Source organism: Panthera pardus, unplaced genomic scaffold (genome assembly GCF_024362965.1).
Source record: "Panthera pardus isolate Hobbes unplaced genomic scaffold, ASM2436296v1 HiC_scaffold_8, whole genome shotgun sequence".
NCBI classification, from domain to species: domain Eukaryota; kingdom Metazoa; phylum Chordata; class Mammalia; order Carnivora; family Felidae; genus Panthera; species Panthera pardus.
This window is the reverse complement of record NW_026527013.1, coordinates 147,719,373-147,740,466: the sequence shown is the minus strand read 5'-3', so window position 1 is coordinate 147,740,466 and position 21,094 is coordinate 147,719,373. Positions and strand designations below refer to the sequence as shown.

Below are 21,094 nucleotides of genomic sequence, written 5' to 3'. Positions count from 1 at the left end.
CTTCCCTGGCTACGATGGGAGACAGGTCCTTGTTCTGTAGATCCAAACCTCCACTATGTGTGAGCATGAGGATTGGGACTTGGGAAGAAAGAGTTGGAAGTTTGTCTTGGTCTTGCATCTAAACCGTGTCCTCTGCTCTTACCAGTAAAAATAACTCAATATTTTTATTCCTGTTGAACTTTATATCTCAGCTGATTTTGTCATCAGAGAGGGGACGGCTATCATCAACGGTCCATTTTCATTGAGTGCCACAACCACTAGCCATATTAGTGACCCTGATATTAAGTACTTTTTGTTATAAGGAGTACTAAATTGTGTTTGGAACAATCATCCAGGGAAAGGTTGGCTTTCTGGAAAATGGCTGGAGCAAAGATCAAGGAGGCTGGAGTTAGATGAACTTGGGTTTGAATCCACCTTCCTCCACTTATTAGCAGTTGACCTTGGAAAGTTATTTTAAGGCTCTGACTCTTATACCCCATAGCTTCAAAAGGGGCATAATAAAACCCATTTCAAGGTGTCATTGTGATGATTAATGATAATAGCCAGCAAGCAGTTATTGAGATCTTACGATGTGACCCGCATTGTTCTAAATACCTTGATCGTATCAACCTTATGAGGTAAGAACTACTTTACCTCTTTTTTACATGAATCTCAGAGAAATTAGTAATTCACCCAGGATCATATAGTTAGTAACTGTGCCTAACCTTTGCATTATACTGCCTTTTAACCGAACAAGAGATTCAATAATAAATGTATGTGAATATGCCTGCTACAGCTCATGGCACATATAAAGCTCCTAGTAAATATCATTTTTTTTCTTTTCTTCTCTACTGGTGAGATGACTGGGTGAGAGTCCACTCACTTTTAAGAGCACAAGGCCATTCGTACTCCTTTGAACTCCCCTCTTCCATACCAATCCCCAAAGGCAGGGTTTAGCTGGGACTTTGGATTCTTTGCATTATATATCCTGGCCCTGGTATCCAGGAGACATAAACCCTTTTATTGGACCTAGAAGTGCCTATTTCTTTCCTGTAGGATTCTGGGGTCAATCCAGAGCTGATGTTGATGGTGCCCATTGATAATGATGCCACATAAGAAAAAACACTCCTAGAAGCCTTCAGTAATAGCAAAGAGACTGTAAGGACATAGAGAAGCTGACAGCAAGACAGAGGAAACATGGCCATTTGATTTTATAGATTATAGAGCATGTAGGTGTTATCTATGAAGCTTGCTCTAAAGTGTGGAAAGCCATGCTGAGTGTGGACCCTAAACCACAACTCATGTGGGAACAGGTGGAGCAGTACTTTGAGAGTCAAGGTCATCAGCTATGTAGTGGACAAAGTTTTCATCATTTAATTTAAAAAGTTTTTTTAATGTTTATTTATCCTTGAGAGGCAGGAAGGGGCAGAGAGAGAGAGGGAGATAGAGGATATGAAACAGGCTGGGCACTGACAGCAGCGAGCCCAGTGCGGGGCTCGAACCCATGAACCATGAGATCATGACCTGAGCGAGCCAAAGGCAGACACTCAACTAACTGAGCTACCCAGATATCCCTTTCATAGTTTAATGTAATTGTGTTTGATCTTCTTGAAAAGAACTGGGAACCTGATTACCTAGTTAGCCAGAGTCAAGCCTGAGAAAAATCATACCAGAGTCTAAAAATTTGAGGTTTACCTGGAATATTCTCAGACAATCACTGGGGCTGCATATTACTGGGAGTTCACATGGGAAAACTTAAGATTTTCCTGTGTTAAGAACCTTTGGGAGCAGACTTTTTCCAAAGAGGTAAATTTGGTCAGCAAATTGGGATCTGAGTGAGAATGAGAGATGAGTCTTAGTCTCGGCTACCTCACTGATTTTCCCATGTGTGAAATGAGGACTTTATCATCACCTTCTTTCTTAGGTCTTTGTTGTGTGAGGAAGGACATACTTTAGAAAAGGATCAACATGTGACCAGTGAATCAGTTACTAATTTGATTATATTATCATCAGTTAATATGTTCAGCTATATATGATAGAAGTTCCATACACCCCAAGAAAAGACCCCAAATAAATTATTGACAAGATGAGAATTTGTTTTCTTGTCCCAAAGCATTCATCTGGGGCTGCCATAGAGGCTTCCTGGTGCAAGAAACCCAGACTTTTTATCTTATTCCTTTGTCATGTGGGTTCCATTTCCAAGGTCATTTCCTGATCTATTATAACTAACTGAAACTCCAACCATTGTATCCACATTCCAGAAAGCAAGATGAAAAAAGGGGAAGAAGAAAGGCACATCTCCTCCCTTGAAGTACACTTTCTCAAGTTGACCCCACCATTTTCACTTGTATCCTATTGGCTAGAACTTAATCACTTGGTCTTTATTCCAAATGGTTTTGTGCCTAGCTAAGATTAGTAGTTCTATCACAGGAGAAGAAGAAAGGAATAAGGGATCACTAGGATTACCAATGGTTTCTACAACACTATCAGAAATGTCTTTTTTTTTTTTAATCACAAGTGTCAATTAGATGAGTTCTGGAAGTTCCTTTAGGACGGAGTATGTATATTTCTTTATATTAACTATTCCCTCAGTAAATAGTCTCTCAGTCTTTACTGAGGCCTCTTATTTATTAGGTAGTATAGTAAGTTCTTTAAGGACTATGAAGTTGGATAAGACATATTATCTGATCTCAAGGTGTTTATAGTTGATTCATTTATTCAATAGACATTTGAGAAAAAGCTTCTGTGTACTAAGCATGTGCTCAGCTCTGGAGATAGAAAGTAAAAAAAGAAGTATGGATCTAACCCAAAGAAAGAAGAATGGATGAAATAATAAGTATAGTAAAAAAGTTTTTAAAAATTGAGTACCAAAAAACATAATAGAAAAGATTAACAAAACCACAAGCTGATTCTTGATATCATTAGTAAAACAGCTATACCTCTGAAAACATTGATCAAAACAAGAGAGAAGACAAAATAAATAAAATGGAATGAAAAAAAGAAGTAACTATAAACAAAGCAGAGATGAGAATAATAATCATATTATGAATAGTACTAGATGTAATAATAGATGTAATGGATACATTTTTAGGAAATATAAAATTCCAAAATTAGTGTAAGAAAAAAATTTGAGAATAGAATTAGAGCAGTAAGTATTAAAGAAATTGGGATGGTAACCAAAGACCCCTTACCCCCGCCCCCCCAAAATCCAAGCTCAGTTAGTTTTAAGGTTTCACTCTACTGCATTTATAAGGAACAGCATATTTCTACATATATATATATATATATATATATATATATATATATATATATGTATGTATATATATATATAATTCTAGAAACATATATAATTCTAGAAATATATACAATTATATATATATGCTAGAAAACATCATGAACATGTGACATTATCTATTTATGTAAATAAAAATTCCATGTGCATAAAGATATATATATACACACACTTTATAAGAATACATATAAACAAAAGAGCCTCATTAACTTCATTATAATGGTAGCCAATGATCAAGGTAACAAGATTGGGACAGGGGAACAAAGGGAAGAAATGAATACAAGAATGAGTGAATGAATGGAGAGAGATCATGCAGGGATAAATGTATCATGAACTAGGAGTGTGGCTGACTCAATTCTCTGACCTGCGGTCTAGTAGTATAGAAAAGAAGGGATCGAATTGCTGTCATTAGGGCTTACAATTTGGTAAAAGTAGATAGACCTATGTCATTTAAAAAGTGTAATAAAATGATTCAGGTATTTTGGAATAATTCTGGTCATGGTAGGGTGGGGACACAAATCATGGTATAGTGACTTCTCTCTGGATGAGCTTGTAGAGACCACACTCTAGTAGAAGAGACCGATGTGGAATAAAGAATGTGATTCAAACGGGGATAGAGAAAAAAAAAAAATAAAAGTGAGTACTAAAAATAAGTCCAATGGGAATGCAAAGGCAAGGAATGATAACCCAGTCTAGGGCGTAGAAAATGGCCTCTTAATACCTCAGCTGAGCCCACAGAACTGGGCAAATGACCCAGACAGCCAGCCCAGCCCGCCAGGGCCGTGTCTAGGTGCAGAACTGGATGCTGATTTGGGCTCCAGACTATCTGCGGAGCCCATGTTAAAACTGCACAATCATGCACCGCACAGAGTGTGGCCTGTGAGCCAATCAAATGATTAGTAATAAAACATAAACTTTTTTCCTGTTTCTTCAACTAGGAGGTGAATTCTTTTAAACCACTTCCCAGTGCTGGTTGTTTGTTGTTGTTGTTTTTTTCCCATGACCATGGCATTTAGATTTTGCCTTCGAATTGCAGATATAATGAGATGATTTATCATGGAAAATTATTGCATGATCATCAAAAAGTAATGAAAACTGTCACAGCCTCTCTTCTTAATGGTATTTCTCACTGACCTCCTTGCCAACCCAGGGCTCTGACACTGTTTAATTCACTCAGGCAGTCAACCATAAACACAGTTTTCCGAAGTAAAGACAACTTCTGTAACTTTCTAATTAAAGCATAAAAGCCCGTAATTAAAGAGACATAAATCACCTTTACATCTTCGGAATCTTTTGCGGCGTTGCACGCATGTTTCCAGCTGTGTTCACTCGGACCCCAGAGGCAATCTGGTCCAGAGAGGGAGGGGACAGCGCTGCTTTCCGGTAGTCCTGGAGCAGTGGCTCGCCAGGACCAAACATTTAGTGGCAGTGCCCTGGTGGAGATGCTGGCACGGAGCCTGCACTTGATGGAGGGGACATGAGAGGACCTCAAACAGGAGCATTCAGTACTGTTTCCCCCTTAACTAAGTCCACTTTCAGTGTTTGGTGGGTCAGGATGGCAGCTGCCTCCAGAGAATAGAGGGACAAGTCAACACCACGAGGAGAAACAATCACATGGTTTGAGACTATAAAACATTCTATGAAACCATCAGCCTGGTTCCTCAAAAAGTCAGTGTCATGGCAGAAAGGAGTTGGAGGACTAGAGTGGATTAAAGGAGTTCAAACAGACGCCAAAACCAAATGCAGCATGTGAACTGTGATTGCATCCTGATTAGAAATAAACACCCAAACTATGAAAAACCTTCCTTCCTTGGGATGATGGATAAAACTGAGTGTAGACTTGATGTTAGATGATATTATGGAGTTATTAATTAATTTTAGGTTGTGTGATCATGGTACTGCAGTTAAGTAAGCTAATGTTTTATTCTCAGGTATGCTGAAGGATCTAGAAGTGAAATTTCATGATGTCTACAAATGTGTTGGAATGACAATTATTGGGCATAGGTGGAGGGCATCCATTGGTTCGTGTTAGTAGTTTTAAAACTGTTTATGCACGTATGAAACAATTTTGTACAAAATTGTACAAAATTGTTTTGTACAAAACTTGGGGAAAGAAAGAATGGAAGTTTCTTTTACTTGGTCTCTTAGAGACCTCTCCCCACACGTGGGTCATACATCTGACATGGGAGCAGAACCAGGTTGGACAAGTATAACTGGACAGGTCTTCCTCTCTGCTGTCTGGATGTTGTGAATGCGTTTCTTTACAGCTTTAAAAATAACATAGCCAAAACAAAAACAAAAGCAAACACATGAGCTTTGGGAAGGAAGTAGCTCTAGGAGGTAGGTAACAGAATCTTTCGACTGGCTGGATCCACTGGGGAACTCAAGGTGATGATGAAGGTCCGGAATGGGACTGAGTCTGCAGGACCCAAGCCCAGCAAAGAGACAAGTATCTGAGTGGAAATGCCACTGGGCTAGACCAAGAAATCTGCAGACTTTCTAGCCACTGGTAAAGTGGCCGCATCCTCCTGGGGCTCAGTGGCTGATGAAGCATGGCAGATGTGTGTGGTATGGAGATGTGCATGGGGCCAGTTAAGGGACTGGCCTATCCTCATAGCTAGACAAGTAAATGTCCCTGGAATGTCCTTTTCAAAAATCTCAAACATTCCTCTGTGAAAACTGAAAAGGGCTTTAATTTAGAGAGAGGTGGACCTTGGAGATCACCTGGCCTCATGGTTTTCAGTTTGTGCTGCCAAGAACTTCTAGGACTCCAGGGACTTTCCAATTTAAGTCAAGACTCAGTCTGAAAGTCACAAACCTGGTCCAGAGCACTTCAGAAGCAGAAGGAATGTGTCAGCTTCCTCTGAAGGTGCTAGAGGAAGGTCTGCTCCAGGCCTCTTTCTTAGCTTTGGTAGTTCCTTGACTTGTGGCAGCATGGCTCCGACTGTGGAGCATTTTCCCTGTGTGTGTGTGTCTATGCCCAAATTTCTCCCGTAAGGTCACCAGTCATTCTGGAAGAGGGAACCACCCTACTCCAGTGTAACTTCGCCTTAACGAATGACATCTGCAATGGCCCTCTTTCCGATAAAGTTTACATTCAGAGGTATTGGTGGTTAGAACTTTAACATGAATTTTGGAGGGGCACAATTCGACCCATCGCAGTGAGCTAGAAGCTCAATAGTCTTGCCTGGTGTGGGCACCCACATCTAGGTCTGGGACTCCTGATTCATTCCTCGAGAGCTCTTTTCATGATTGTAAGCCATCTCCTACGGGGTACCCAGACTAAACAAGGCATCCCCAGCATACTTTTCTTAGCCTTATTGTGTGAGTCATTTGTCACTTTTGGGGTGCCCATCATTCAACCTCTTTTTATTAAGACCCGATCTTCCTCGTGGGAAGTTTCCTATAGTGTGACACTTTCTGGACAGAGATTGCTTGTTTCTCACTCCCAGAACTGAAAGGGCAGAGCCCGGGCTATCTGCAGTGAGCCCGGATGGATGCACACCTTGGGTTCAATCTGTCAGTCCCATTCTCCTGGGCCTCATCCCTGGAATGAGCGATACCATGAGGTGGGGGTAACACCCAGACTACCCTGTTCCAGTAGAGTGGCCTTACTGGGCTTCCTCCTGGTCATCTCCAGAACACCCTGGCATCCCATTCCTGTGAGTCCCTGATGCTTTTCTAGGAAGTCCCATTTTTGTTTAAGAGAGGCAGAATCCATGTCTGTTATGTACAGACATAAGCTGACCAATACACGTGTCGTCACCGGTTACCTGGAGAGGTGTCACTAAATTCATTTTATTTAAAAAAAAATTTTTTTTTAATGTTTATTTATTTTTGAGACAGAGACAGAGCATGAACAGGGGAGGGTCAGAGAGAGAGGGAGACACAGAATCTGAAACAGGCTCCAGGCTCTGAGCCATCAGCACAGAGCCCGATGCGGGGCTTGAACTCACGAACCACGGGATCGTGACCTGAGCCGAAGTCGGACACAACCGACTGAGCCACCCAGGCACCCCAATTCATTTTAATTTAAAATGAATCGAAGCACATCCTGAGACCCAGAAGATGACAAAGTATCGTTATGTGGATTTGGTTTGGGATCCAGGTCTGAGCTAGGACCTCCGGCATGTGCTCCGAGGGCCTCACTAACCCAACCTGGGTGGAGCCGGGGTGAGCAGGGCAAGGAGGCGACCGCCAGCCAGCCGCCACATGCTAATCCATATTCCGTGACAGCCCGCGTTGCATGTCAAGTGTGTGGAAAACAGCTTCGCCAGTGCCAGATCACAGGGCCTGACGATTTTATCTTGTTAAAATCGAGCCTACACAAAATAGATAAGCGCTCTATCATCTTCCGGAATTAATCCACATACAGTTTATCTTCTGAGAGGTTTGCCATGGTGGCCGCGGTGCCACTGTAAACATAGGTTGGGTGGGTCACTCTTATTTATTTAATTTGCTTTCAGATGTGTGTGTGTGGGACCTCCCCTACACCAAATAGTTTGGGATAATAGCAGCATGAAAGCGAGTGAAATAATATACGTGGTAAACCAAGATCTAAAGTTTTTGTGGGTTTTTTTTCATATATATATATATATATTTTTATTATTAAATGCCTTAGCCTTGCTTTGGTATTTATCTTCCTGTGGCAGCCCCTGATCCGGTCACAATGTGTAATTCCATTAGCATTATCTCTCAATTCATTGGAGGGGGCTTCAGCCCGGACAAGAGCGGCAGAAAAGGCCTCACTGTTCAGGAGGCTTCTTTCTTGTTTCTTCAGCAAGTTTATGCCTTTATCGGCAGCTCGTTTAAAGGGAACTAAAGGGGAGCCGGTCAAATCATTAAGTGAGAATTTAACATGGGTTTTTAAAGGCAAACGCAGAAGCTTTTTGCGGGGTGAAAAATGGTTAAAGTAAATAAATGAACGATGCCCGCACTGCTAGCGTAACTGTTGGCAAAGGATACTATTGAAAGGCCTTGTGTTTGTAACGAAGGTTTTATCTTTGTACGTTTAATGAGAAAAGTGATTTTGATCGGATGTCAGGGCTCCTGGGTGTATTCCAGCTGAGCCACTGAGTGACTCTGTGACTGTGTCCCCACTTGCACCCCACTCCCATCTTTGTCTCTTGCCCACCACAGAGGGGAAGCTGGGAAGAAGAAAGAGATGATCTTCTTCCCAAAGCTCCTCAAGCACCTGTAGAGAAGGATGAGGGCAGATGGGAAGGAGATACGCGTACTTCCTGTTCGTCCGTGTGAACGGCAGGTGGGGTTCACAGGGAGAAATGAATTGCACAGAAAATCCCCACACCCCATTGGTGTTTTAACCCTCCCCTCTCAGGGGGACCTTTTACTTCATGTGCCAGCCATGTCCCCTCCCTGGCTTTGCTTCCCCTCTTCCCCTTGTTCACCATTCACAGAAGAGCCCACCAGCTCTATTCAAAAGATAGACAGCAGGTGGAAAGAGAAGAAGATGCCAGGGGTTGGGGAAGCTACATAATAGCGACTCCTGGGAGCTGCTTGTACAGCATGGTGCTTGTAATCCTGTTTTCTGGGAGAGGGATTTGAGGTGCCAAAAAAGCACATGGTGTGCGGCATTTTGACAGTGGAGTTGGGAGCCCTTGGGACAGATGCCTGTCCTTGCCATTAAAAATTGCAAACCTAAAACATCTGAAAGGCAGCCCAGGAGTGAGCCTTTTTCGAGGGTTCAAAGTACATCCAATCTTGTGCTAAGAGCTTCATATACATTATGTTCTTTAAAAAGTGTTTCCAAGCTTGTTTTTTTCCTTAAAAATTGGAACCCTTATCTGTAAATGTTTTGAGCAATCCCAATATCTGTACATTTATTTATTTATAAGTTATATATATATATATATATATATACACACACACACACATATATATATACACACATATATGCTATTGTTGTGATGTATTATGCATATTATGATACATGAACAACTGTGTGTATTTTTGAAGAATGAGAAAAAGAAATAGAAATGAAAGTTATAATACTTTCTCCTTGAGTCTCCACAGAGTCTTGGGGATACGCTGGGTACTCGCAACCCACTCTGACAATTTCTGCTCCTCACAGCCTGCCTGACACGTAGGTGTTGTCACTTCTGTTTTATAGATGAAGAAACCGTGGCTGAGACTGTTTTAGTAATTTGCTCAGGGCTGGGATTGTAACTCATGTCTTCTGATTCCAGATGCAAGATCTTTCCATGACACTGCATCCCTCCCTTCTCTCCTCCTGTCTTCTTGCGGGCCCTAATGAATAGCCCTGCATTCCTATCACCCACTATTCCCTCCTTTTTCTGTTCCAAGGCTCTCCATGTTGATTGAATCTGCAGGGGATGACTCTGAATCTTGACCAGTCCAAATCAGTGCCAGTGATCCCATTCCCCTTTGCCAGACACTCATTTTCCCAGCTTCCCTTGCAGCTTGGAGTGGCCATGTGACCCAGTTCTGGCCAATCAGACATGCGCAAGTGTTCTGAGAGATGTCACCTGCTGTTAAAAGGGAGAGCCACTATAGGAGAGCGCCCTCCACCCCCCAGCACTTCTTTTCTTCTCTTGGGTCTTAAATATGATTACGTGAAGGGATGCTTGGAGCTGATTTGGGCCATGGGGAAATGAGTCTCAGGGCAAAAAGCCAGCTTGCTAAGGATGAGACACAGACAAGACAGAAAGAGACTGGCTCCCTGATAACCTCACTGAGTCCCTGCACTATACCAGGAACCACTTACCTCCAGGCTGCTCATGTGAGATATTAAACGTCTTCACTGCTTAAACAGCTAGATGGATGTTTTGTTACTTGCAGACAAAGCCTTGATAACCGATGTAGTCTCTGTTCTACAATTTTGGTTAGCATTTTCCATCCTCAGTTCACCATTTTGTCAGTTTCTTCTGCTCCTCGGTCTACATGTTAACCTTTATGGAACCAGGCTTGATTCATATGGTCCAAGAAGTCACATGACCTAAAGATCTTCAAAGACTAAGCACTATTTTCCTGACTCTTCACTGTTTTGTTTTCCCAATTGTATTACTACGCATGTGTTTGTGTGTTTATAATGGCTTATTCTAGTTCTTTGCCTGGGACAGTTCTGCCCACATTGGCCCTTTCATGGGTCGCAGAGCTTGCCTTCTTTGGAAGTATTATTCTTTTGCTATGACCCACTCCAGGGCCCTTGTACTGGTTGCTTCCACTCCCCACATCTTCACTTACTTGGTTTCTTCTTGTCCTTCCATCCTCAGCTCACATATTAACACCTCAGAGAAGTCTTTCCTAACCTGTGTGCCTTCACCCCTTACAATACTATGTTCCTTAATCTTCTTCATAAAACTAACCGTTACCTTAGATTATCTTGTTCATTCATTCAACTGGTTCATTCTTGCCTCCGTCCTCAGTGCATACCGCCCAAGAGCAGAGACCTCGTCTGTCTGGAGTTCCGTTTTATCCCTAGATCCTAGAAGCTGGCACATAGTAGGAGATCAGAATATATTCGTATAACAAATGAATAAAAGAAAGTATGAATGGGAAGCTCCTTTTTATCTATTAGATTGGATGCTGCTTAATTTATGAATCGCTGAACAAAGCCAGTAAGATCTTTAAAATTAAAAAAAAGAAAAGAAAAAAGGAAAGAATGAATGGGTATGACGTACCTGCTCATTTCAATTCTTGGTTTTGTTCCCCAGGGGAATATTTCAGTATTTATGAAACAAGGGTATTTGAAGCGATCAGCCACTCTATGCAAGTGCTATATAAATACTGTACCGTCATGAACTTTCTACAGCTTAAAATCCTAACTTAGAAGACCATATATTAGTGTTGTTATTATTTCCCATTTAGATGAGCCTTATTTTAAAAATGTTGAACCAGCAGAGACACTTCCAATAAAAGAAGGAATAGTTGTAATTATAATGTGGTGCTATGATCAGAATTAAGAATAATTGCTTTCTGAATTGAGTGACACTCTCTCCCTTACAATTCCACACTACCTGGTGAACACTTTTATCTTAGCATTAATAACATATTAGTGCACTCATTTGTTGATGGTGTTGTTCTCCATTCACCCGAAAACCCCTAAGGGTAGGGACTGTGCCTGAAACAGCTTTGATCCGCAGCGCAGTGACATATGGTAGGCATAAATGCTTTTTGAATGGATAATTTTAAACATGATATGAGTTACACAAAGTATCCCCTTGGCACATTTCACTCTCCAATTACAGTGAAATTAAAAAAAAAAACAACCTTTATAGTTCCACAAAAATCTGTAATATCTGTTTTGATCTTTGGAAGATATCCTTATCATTGTTACCATTATCATTTCACCCTTTTTCTCTTAAGATGTATTCTCTCTTTCTGTAGTATTTATGCCTGAATAAGCATGAAGAGTCAGGAAGGGACGTTATGACCACACCCAAAAGGTGTTGATGAAATCACTGGAGGGAAAAAGATAGGACGCTTTCATTTTCTTTGCAGAAGAAAATGATGTGAGTATCAACGATACTGATCATAATACGGGAGGAAGCATATTAGGAAAGGCAAAGGGACATTTAGGTTGGAAGTTTGGAAGTCCTGCAGAAGGAGCAAACACATTCCTTCACAGAGAGGTGCATTTGATGATGGAATCCCCAAGAGAGAGAGAAGAATGCCGTTGTTCAGGTCATTTAAGACAAACAAGAGGATAAAAGTGCAGTCATTATTTATAGTTTGTCCAGTGTCCACAGTATAGGTGGATGTAGGACAAAAGCCTGTTTGGCCCCCAGGTGTACAGTCTATGGGACAAGATGCCATGAACTGACATGGAGCCTGTTACCTGCAGTATCTCTGAGACACAGGGACCCCTGGCCTGGTTTTTAGGCCTGTAATGGCTGTAGGAAGTTCTTGAGGCTAAGAGGTAGGGATAGAACAAAGGAAAGAACCCCCTCAGAGAAGTAGAGGCTGCCTAGTTGAGGAAGGACAAAAGCAATCTGAGCACACAAAAGGAATGACTGAGGACTCAGGGGAGTAAGGATTCGGGGGAAAAAGAGAAAGGGAAAGAATGAAAATTCAGAAAGGTCAATCATATGAGCCTCCACTGGACAGATGATATGGTTCCATATAGGCCTGCACTGGGCCAAGGACAGTATATCTGGTGAATGAGGTACGCAGTACAGAGCAGGGAAGAGGCAGTGTTTAATGTAGCTCTGCGTCTGCTCATTCCCTTCATCCCACTCACTGACTTGACCATATTTCTGACTCCATCCTTGACTTCTCTCCCTGGTGTTGGTCTTGAGTGGGACATAAGTTGGCTTCCCTAGATATTTCTCCCAAAGCATTGAAGTTCAATACAGTAAACATTGACTGAGTCCATGCAAAGCACATGGTGTGGAGGATACAACAACAAACACGTGACAATTAAAATATCAGACCCTTGAAGACATCAGAGATCATTTCATCCAAACTCCTGTCTTCACCTAAGGATCACCTAGTTCTCCAAGTGACAGAGAACTTACTACCATCCAAGGAAATCTATTCTGTCTTTAGAGAGCTCTATTAGAAAGGTATTCTTTATATTGGACCAAAATATCTCTACATAAGATAAATTTTACTAATTGATCCCACTTTGCTATCTTGAAGTTATACAGAGCTAACGCAGCAACTCTTCCCCTTGACAACCCTTCAAATATTTGGAGGTGTCCTATTTCTTTGAGTTTTACTTTCCTGAAGCTGAACATCACCAGTTTCTTTGAATGTTCCAAATATAATAGGGCTTTAAGTCCCTTTGGGGCTTGGCCACTCCGTCTTAAATGTAGTTCAATTTTTCTTAAAGCACAGGGCCTGGAACTGTGTACAAAAGTCTGGGTATGGTTGGCTATCGCAAAGCAGAGCAGGGCTATCATTGCGTTCTTTGGGACTCTGTTCTTTATTAATAAATACAGCTTGTAATTTCATTGACTTCGGCAGCATCTCACACTGGTAACTTATTGCCAACTTTAGCTCATACTTAAAAAAAATGTGGTCACATTTCCTTGATCCGGTATTTACAAAGTTATTTCTATACCCATATATAGGACCTTGTTTGTATTCATATTACATTTCATTTTGTTGAAATTTCCCCATAATTTTAGCACAAAAAATTACTTTTGAATACAGACCGTATATTCTATGTTGCTAAGCTTTGATCATATACTTGTAGCCTGAATAAAACAGGTTCTTCTTGATTCTGCGTTAAGATCCATGGCACCTTGATAATATATCCAAAATAAATGCAGAATCGACCCTTTCAAAGCATAGAAAAATTACAAAGTTCTATACTGATGGTCTTTTGAGGAGGCATCAAAAGAAGGAATTACGTCATACCCTCTGAAAGCCTTTCTAGAAACCCCTCTTTTTGTGACTGATGCTCACGTACCTCAGTCTTCACCATCATCATAGCCTTCCTTATACCTGGCAGCTCGCATCCTGACCCCCCACTTCCCTCCCAGGCTGCTGCTTTACTTTTCTCTCATTACCACATCCTTTTTCTTTCTGGAGTATTCCACACATTTTCTTTTTTTCTTTCTCCCTCCCTCCTTCCCTCTTTCCTTCCTTCCTTCCCTCTTTCCTTCCTTCCTTCCTTCCTTCCTTCCTTCCTTCCTTCCTTCCTCCCTTCCTCCCTCCCTCCCTCCCTCCCTCTCTGTTTCTTTCTTTCTTTCTTTCTTTCTTTCTTTCTTTCTTTCTTTCCTTCTTTCCTTCTTTCCTTCTTTCTTTCAATTTTATTTTTAAGTAATCTCCACACTCAACGTAGGGCTTGAACTCACAATCCTGAGATCAAGAGTCGCATGCTCCACTGACTGAGCCAGGCAGGCACCCCTTGTTCCATGTATTTTCAAATGTTAATCAACTAAACTTTCCTCACCTCTTCCATTCCTCAGCGTAGTGCCCCAAGTCAACACCAAAATGCCTTACTAAAGCACCAAAACTGCCCAATATAAAGCAAAAGTATCTTTCTCCTTTAGAAAGGAGGAAGATTGTAAATGTATATTTATATTTAATATTCTTCTTTTATTGCAGTCATAGACAAATTTGATGGCCATGTCTCCTATGTCTTTACCCGAGTTGTTAGTAAATCTGTTAAACAGGTTAGTTTGAGAACAGAGCTCTGAGACAGATCCCAAGAAAATCTTCCTGCAGATTGTCTTGATGCATTAATGAGCATCTTTGGGGGTTAACCATTCAGTCAACTAATCCATTCAGCCTGCATTGCCCCGTGTTATAAGGATTTTATTAAAGAGTCTACTGAGCTCCTTGGTACGATTCAGATATATTCTTGTGTTTCCTCGATCTAAAAACCTCACTATCTGCTGATTTAGGGAGCAAGAATAGCCTGACAGAGTTAATTCTTCGAGATCGCAGGCTGATTCCTAGTGATCATTGTATCACATTCTAAATAATCACGTCTACCTTTTACTGAACGAGTGGTCAACATCTGGGCCAAGCTCATTTGTTTATATTTTTCAGAACTTACATTATTTTCACCTTTCACAAAACTGGAATGTTATTTGCCTGTTAACCCTTCTTTGTCTCCCCCTGCATAGTTCCTGAGAAGATTAATAACTCACTAGGGAACGTTTACCTGTTAATATCTAAATCACGGCATCGTGGTAACTTTAGCCTGGACCATCTCTGGGTGTTAGCTTCCAGGAGTTTACTGATCCCACTGTAGAAGACTATGGCCTTTGACTTGACCTAAAGCTGCTTGTTTTATCCCAGAAAGCATGTTCTGGATCATTCCTGGAATCTCTCTGATCAATTAGGGCCAAATAGAAGTCCCTAGGCCGAGAAGGGCACTGGGTGGTCTTTAGAAAATGAGAGCAGAGGACTCAACCTGTGGGATGTTTACCCCATCGTGCCTGGCAGACAGGATGCCATGTGACCTTCAAGGCGGCCCACAAAAGAGGAGCAAGATGGCACCGATAGTCGGAAACTGGAACAAAGGCAAGCTTGACTGTGATACAGATGGGGTGGAGGAGTGGCTGGCTGGATTCAAGAAGAGAGAGCGTAGAGGACTAGAGGCGTGATGAAGATGCTTTTAGCAGCAGTGTTTTTTGTTCCTTTTAAAGTAGCTTTTTTAAAAAATGGGGAATGAAATACTTGCACATGGTAAAATGTCAAAAAGAACAAAGGATGTACAGTAAAACAATGAAATATATATCGCTCTAGCTCCCGCTCTGAGGTTTCTGCTGGTAACTTACAAAATGTTCTATGTATATTTAAGCCTATATAGATATATGCATACTATTCTGTAGGTTAACAAATATGCAAATATGTATACAAATACTCTGCGCTTGTTTTTTCAGAGCATAGATAACATAGATTTACTTCATTTGTTTAAGGTTAACACCGGTTCTACTGCATGACTGTACCCTGATTTTAACAGCAGTGCTTTGAGGGAACGAAAATAGAATTGTTGCCAAACACAGAGTGTTAATCTTAAATTTGAAGCCGAGGCAGTAAATGACAGGTGTGAACAAGTTTACAATTTGGATACCTATGTAATCTGAGATATATCACTTCAATGACCCTTGCCTCAGTTTACCTAGCAGGGAAGGGAAATCACTTTCCTTCTTGATTCTGGTGTTAGAAAATATGAGTCAAATCCCCTTAAATATAGGACTTGGGAAAAACAGCTACTGGAAAGGGTATATATTAATTTTTTCTTATTATCGAGAGGTGGGGTATGGGCAGAAGGCAGCCCTTACTCTGATTACAGCTACACTAAATTAAGCTGACATTGGTGGTGCGTTTTCTGGGTGTCTGTGAATAGTCAGCTGAGCAACGAAGCAGGACTGATCTGGGCTGACCCACCTTATTCTTGGCGTATTGCTGGTCCTGGGGCGCACTGGGAAATGTTTAACAACTGGCTGTCCACGAAAACAAAAGCCCCGGTGTGTGGTTTGATTCCCGTGGTGTAAATGTTTCCAACTGATTGCTGGCTATCAGTACACCGTCACTGAATGCACACTTGGGGAGAGAGGCACACAGTTGGCTCTCCCCCCAGCTCTTCAGCAGCTGTATGCCGCGGTGGCCTTGGGGCTCACAAGAACCTCACAAGGACCTCACAAGGGACACTCAGCATTTGTAAAGACTGCAGTCAGCGGAGGTGCACTGGGAGGAAGCCCTTTAAAAACAGGGGAAAGAGAATGGGGCCAGAGGGAGAATGGAGTCAGGTTTCAGAGTCCTGGAGGGAGATGTTAAAGAGGAAAGAGGTCATGACAGGCCCTTGCACCATCTCTGGAAACTCGCAGAGGCCGTCCATGGCTCTCTTTCTACTCTGAGTTAGTATGGTCACCTCTGCCCTTCTTATTCTTCTCTATTGCTACTTTCTTCCTTCCCCCTTTCTTCCTCGTGCATGCCTTGGCCTCACTGCCAACCCATAGGCTCTGCTTAGTTTTCCAGAAGCTGCTCAGGGTTGAGGAGATCCTCTGAAGCCCGAGAGAAGATGATGTGACCCAGTCCTCATGGGGCCCTGTGTGGACGGAAAACTGCAGTGTCAGCTTCCAGCCACTTCTTATTTCCAGTCTCTTCTTGCTGTGACAAGAAGAGTCCCTGGACTTCCCTCCTCCCCTGCAGTACAGTAAAGGTCAGGGTCAGGGCTAGGGAACTCCCTTAGCACCATAGGGACTGGTGCTCACACTGAAGTCCCACACAGTCTGACCTCCGAGAGGATCCTGGGAAGGCAGGTGCCAGACAGCCGGTTCAAGAGAGCAGGATCCAGTACCACTTCACTGCTGTGTGTCCCCGAGGCTGACTCTCTGGAACTGACTCCCCCCTGGGACTTCAGGTGAGTGCTTAACTTGAGCATTCCGTGGGCTGATGGTTTCCAGCGCCCTGGCTGGGTTTTCTCATTTTTACTTAACACGTTGGGATATTCTAAGATGCTTGATGCGAAGAGCTCTGAAGGGAGTCCCTGGCAGGGCACATTTTGGTGCCCAGTCCTGCCCAGTATGGTCACTGTCATGCACCAAGCATGGCCTCCTCTGCCCTTCTTCTTCTAAAGCCAAGTGGGCTCAAATAATAAGAGTAAGAGGCTAATGAGGCCAAGGTCAGGGGAAGGATTCCCTCTCTGTAAGTCACTGTATTAGTTATCTATTGCTTCAAAACAGAGCACCTCCAACAACATCTAGTCGCTGCTCCACAATGTCCAGGACCTCAGTCAGAAGACTGAAAGCTGGGATCATCTGAAGACTTGAACAGGGCTAGAGAATCCTCTTCCAAGGGCTCACTCATGGGATGTCAAGTTTTGCCAGGAGTTGGCTGGGAACCTCAGTTCCTCAGAACCTCAGATATGTCCTTTCTACAAGGCTGCTCAAGGGTCCTCACCAAAGGGCAGCTCCCTTGCCCCAATGTGAGTGATGCAAAAGCCCAGGCTGGAAGCTGCCATGTCTCTTGTGACCTAGCTTGGAAATCACATGTGGTCACTTCTGCAGTAAAGTCTTCTTGGTCACCTAAGTCAGCTCCAATTCAGTGTGGGAGGGGACTGCGTGAGGGCATGAGTACCAGATGGCAAGGATTTTTAGGGCCATTTTGGAGGCTGGCTGTCACAGTTATTTAGGAGGTTATACTTAGGCCACCTGGCAATCATCTTGGAAATGTATGTTACCAGACAAGACTGTTCAACCTATCAGCACAAACCCATCTTCATTGCAAAGGAAAGTGACTTCGGGCCTTTCTGTTCTTTGTATCCTAGTCAGAGGGGCCAAGTGACTCACTTAAGCTACTTGGCAAGTGCTGGGAAGAGGCAAGATGGAGCCTTCATGTGGGAGCCATGAATTGCATTCGGTCCGTGAATTCAGGCACACTGTAGGACCTCGTGCCTTCTGGGACTGAAGTGTTTACCTTTTCTGGTTGAGCAAGATAAAGAACTGGCCAGAGCTGGGACTCTGCTATTTTCTGGCAAACGAGGTTAGGTCACATCCCCTCCCCCGCCACCTCACCCTCCATCCTGCTTCTGCGTCCTCTAATTTCTGGTTCCTGCAGTTGAAAATACAAGTTTGTGTGTTAGCCGAGAGAGAAGGAAGAATTGTGGAGAGGGTGTGGTGGATGAAGGGGTCTGGGGAGGTAGGGGAGGAAGACTTGGACCACGGGAGCTGCTTCAGGGCCCAGATCACCAATACCTGCACAATGTGTGAGTGGGGGTGGGGGAGGCACCCTCCCCACCCTGATACCAGCTCCCCCCCACCCGCCCCTGCCGTGTAGCCTGGGAAACCACAACAGAGCAGCATGGCCAGTTGTGTCCAGCAGTATAGGTGGGCAGGGGCGATGGGAGTGATGTCCTTCCATCAAATGGCTTCTGTAGGCGGTAGACTTTTGTGATGGACCCTATGGAGAAAAACATGATCAGACTGGTTCCTAAGCACAGCCACCATGGTTGTGCGTGTGTGTGTGGGGGGGTCCTGTGACATAATGAGGGAGACAGGGAGGGAGTTGTCAGCAGAGGCCAGGTCTGTGTGAGCAGGGGCGGGCTGGGAGCTGCGATTCAGGTGTTAACATCTCTGTATCTTTGCTAGCACCCACAGGCTAGAGAAGCCTGGGACAGTGTGGGTCTACTGACTGTACCCAGCTACCAAGTTCAAGCCACAATTCGGGACTGTGGTGACCCAGAGAGACTTCTCCCTCAGTTCCAAGGGCAGCCATTTCTCTGTCCTTTTTTACTGTTCTATGGCCTGCAGTGTCAAAAATAGAACCGTTGGGTTAGAAGCTTAACCCCTTAGGCATCAGAGGAAAGAATAAGTTTGTTTCAATGGACTGAGAATCTTGAGAACAGCTGTCCTACATCGAAGTGTCAGCTTTCAAGGACGCAGAATTGAAGGTCGCTGGAATGTACAGTGGACATATGTTGACACATCCAGGAAGCAGGGGGCAGTGGGGAGTTGGGGGCCCTTCCTACTGTCTGCATCTCATCCAGGGAGGTGTCACCTGGGAAGGCTCTCCCTTCCCTCCCAGTCTCTGCGCAGTTCGGATAATGTTGATATTTCTACTCTCCTGCAGGTGGCGCCACAATTTAGGTTTTTAAGCTGCTGCCTTCCTGTGGTTTTCGTCTAGTGCACTGGGTGCTGTATAAAACCCAGCCATGGGGCCAGCTCTTGGGGGAAAAAATTTCTCTATAGCACCACCAGGCTCTGGTGATTTATTTAACAAGCAAATCTGGCTTTTATCAACTTAAATAGCGGTTCTGTTCCTAGGCTAATAAAATGGTGGTAGCTAAGTGAAGGAAAACTTAAGGATTTCTTCTCCTCTCTCCTATTAAATCTGGCCCTTTTACTCAGCTGTGAGTGATGGGCCAATACTTTTCTCCTCAAGCCCCTCAATAAACCACAACCAAATTGCCACAAAAAATCGCCTCCTTGGAAGACAGGACGTTATGAAGCAATATGACATTTCACTTCTCCCTCTTGTGGCCGTGGGGCCAGGCAATGACGACTGGGTTTCCTCACCGGCCTGGGGTAGAAGGGGTGACTTACAGATCCGATGTCAGTTGGAGAAAGTTTGGGTTCCTCTTTGCCCCTCACCAGCTGGCAGGGGCTGCAGGAGGTATGAGAGGGAGAAGGGTTTGTAACTCATGCAGAAACCCATTTTGAGCTGTTCTAGAGCTTGCCCTTCCCAGTGTGTCTATTCATAGAGAAGGGTCAAGACAACAGAGGACTTTCCTGCCCCCCTGTACTGTGCCATTAAAAAAGGGGCGATATGTCCTTCTGCAAAGCAGTGCTAATTCCTTGGATGTGTATTGCACGTATTCGAGAGTTTCCAAGTGCATGAATAGGTAGCATTTCCTTTGAATGTCACTATCTTTAAGGGGTAAGTGGGGCAGATGAGAACGTGAGATCTCCAAATCATAGCATTCGTGGGTGGCGGTGCCTAGGCTAGGACCAAGTCTTCTTGCTTCCAGTGTAGAGTCCTACCCATCCTACCCCATCTCACTCTCCAGCTTTGAAAGAAGAAATCCAAGAGGCCATAATAATAATAATAATATCAAGCCCCACACTGCTGCTAATTTGACCCTTCCTGTTCTCCCTTACAATGGTATTATATAACCACCCATGCAACATAGCTTCCTCCGTGTTACTAACTGGAGGGGAAGGAGGGAGAACATGGTTGGCCATATGGCCCTGTTAATGATGAGAGACTCAGCTGGGGCCACTCACCGTCCCGTGGTTGGGCCAACTTTTTGCCTCCCTTCTTTTCTGTCATTTGGTTCTGTCATTACTCTTCAGGCACCACATGGCATCCGTTTTTCTGAATGAAAACAAGTGACACCACACACTAGGCAGAAGATAAAGAATAATAAATATATTTTATTTGCCACCTCTAAAAAAGGTGTTTGACTTACCATCCATCCATCAGAAATTGACCCTGGGGCTCACCAGCGATATTCATACACACACACACACACACACACACACACACACACACAGTGCACAAAGAGGCTACAGGAGGGAAAATCAGTTATATTAAAAATACATGTTAGGGGTGCCTGGGTGGCTCAGTCGGTTGAGCGTCTGACTTCGGATCAGGTCATGATATCACGGTTCGTGGGTTCGAACCCCGTGTTGGGCTCCGTGCTTATAGCTCAGAGCCTGGAGCCTGCTTCAGATTCTGTGTCTCCCTCTCTCTCTGCCCCTCCCCTGCTTGCACTCTGTCTCTGTCTCTTTCTCAAAATAAATAAACATAATTAAAAAATACACGTTAGAATGGCTGAGAATGGAGGCAAAGATGTTTTCTTGCTTCCTCTCGCTTTCAGCATTTTTATGACATACCCTGAAAGCTGAGTGGCAAACACATTTGAAAGGCTCGCCTCCT

The 21,094-nt window shown here is 43.3% G+C and overlaps 1 non-coding gene across 1 annotated transcript; it reads left to right on the top strand.

The window, feature by feature from the left end:
- The first annotated feature begins 20,766 nt into the window (after positions 1-20,766).
- Positions 20,767-20,851, top strand: TRNAR-UCG (transfer RNA arginine (anticodon UCG)). The gene has a single exon. It is a non-coding gene; the product is annotated as a tRNA-Arg (tRNA).
- Positions 20,852-21,094: the final 243 nt, after the last annotated feature.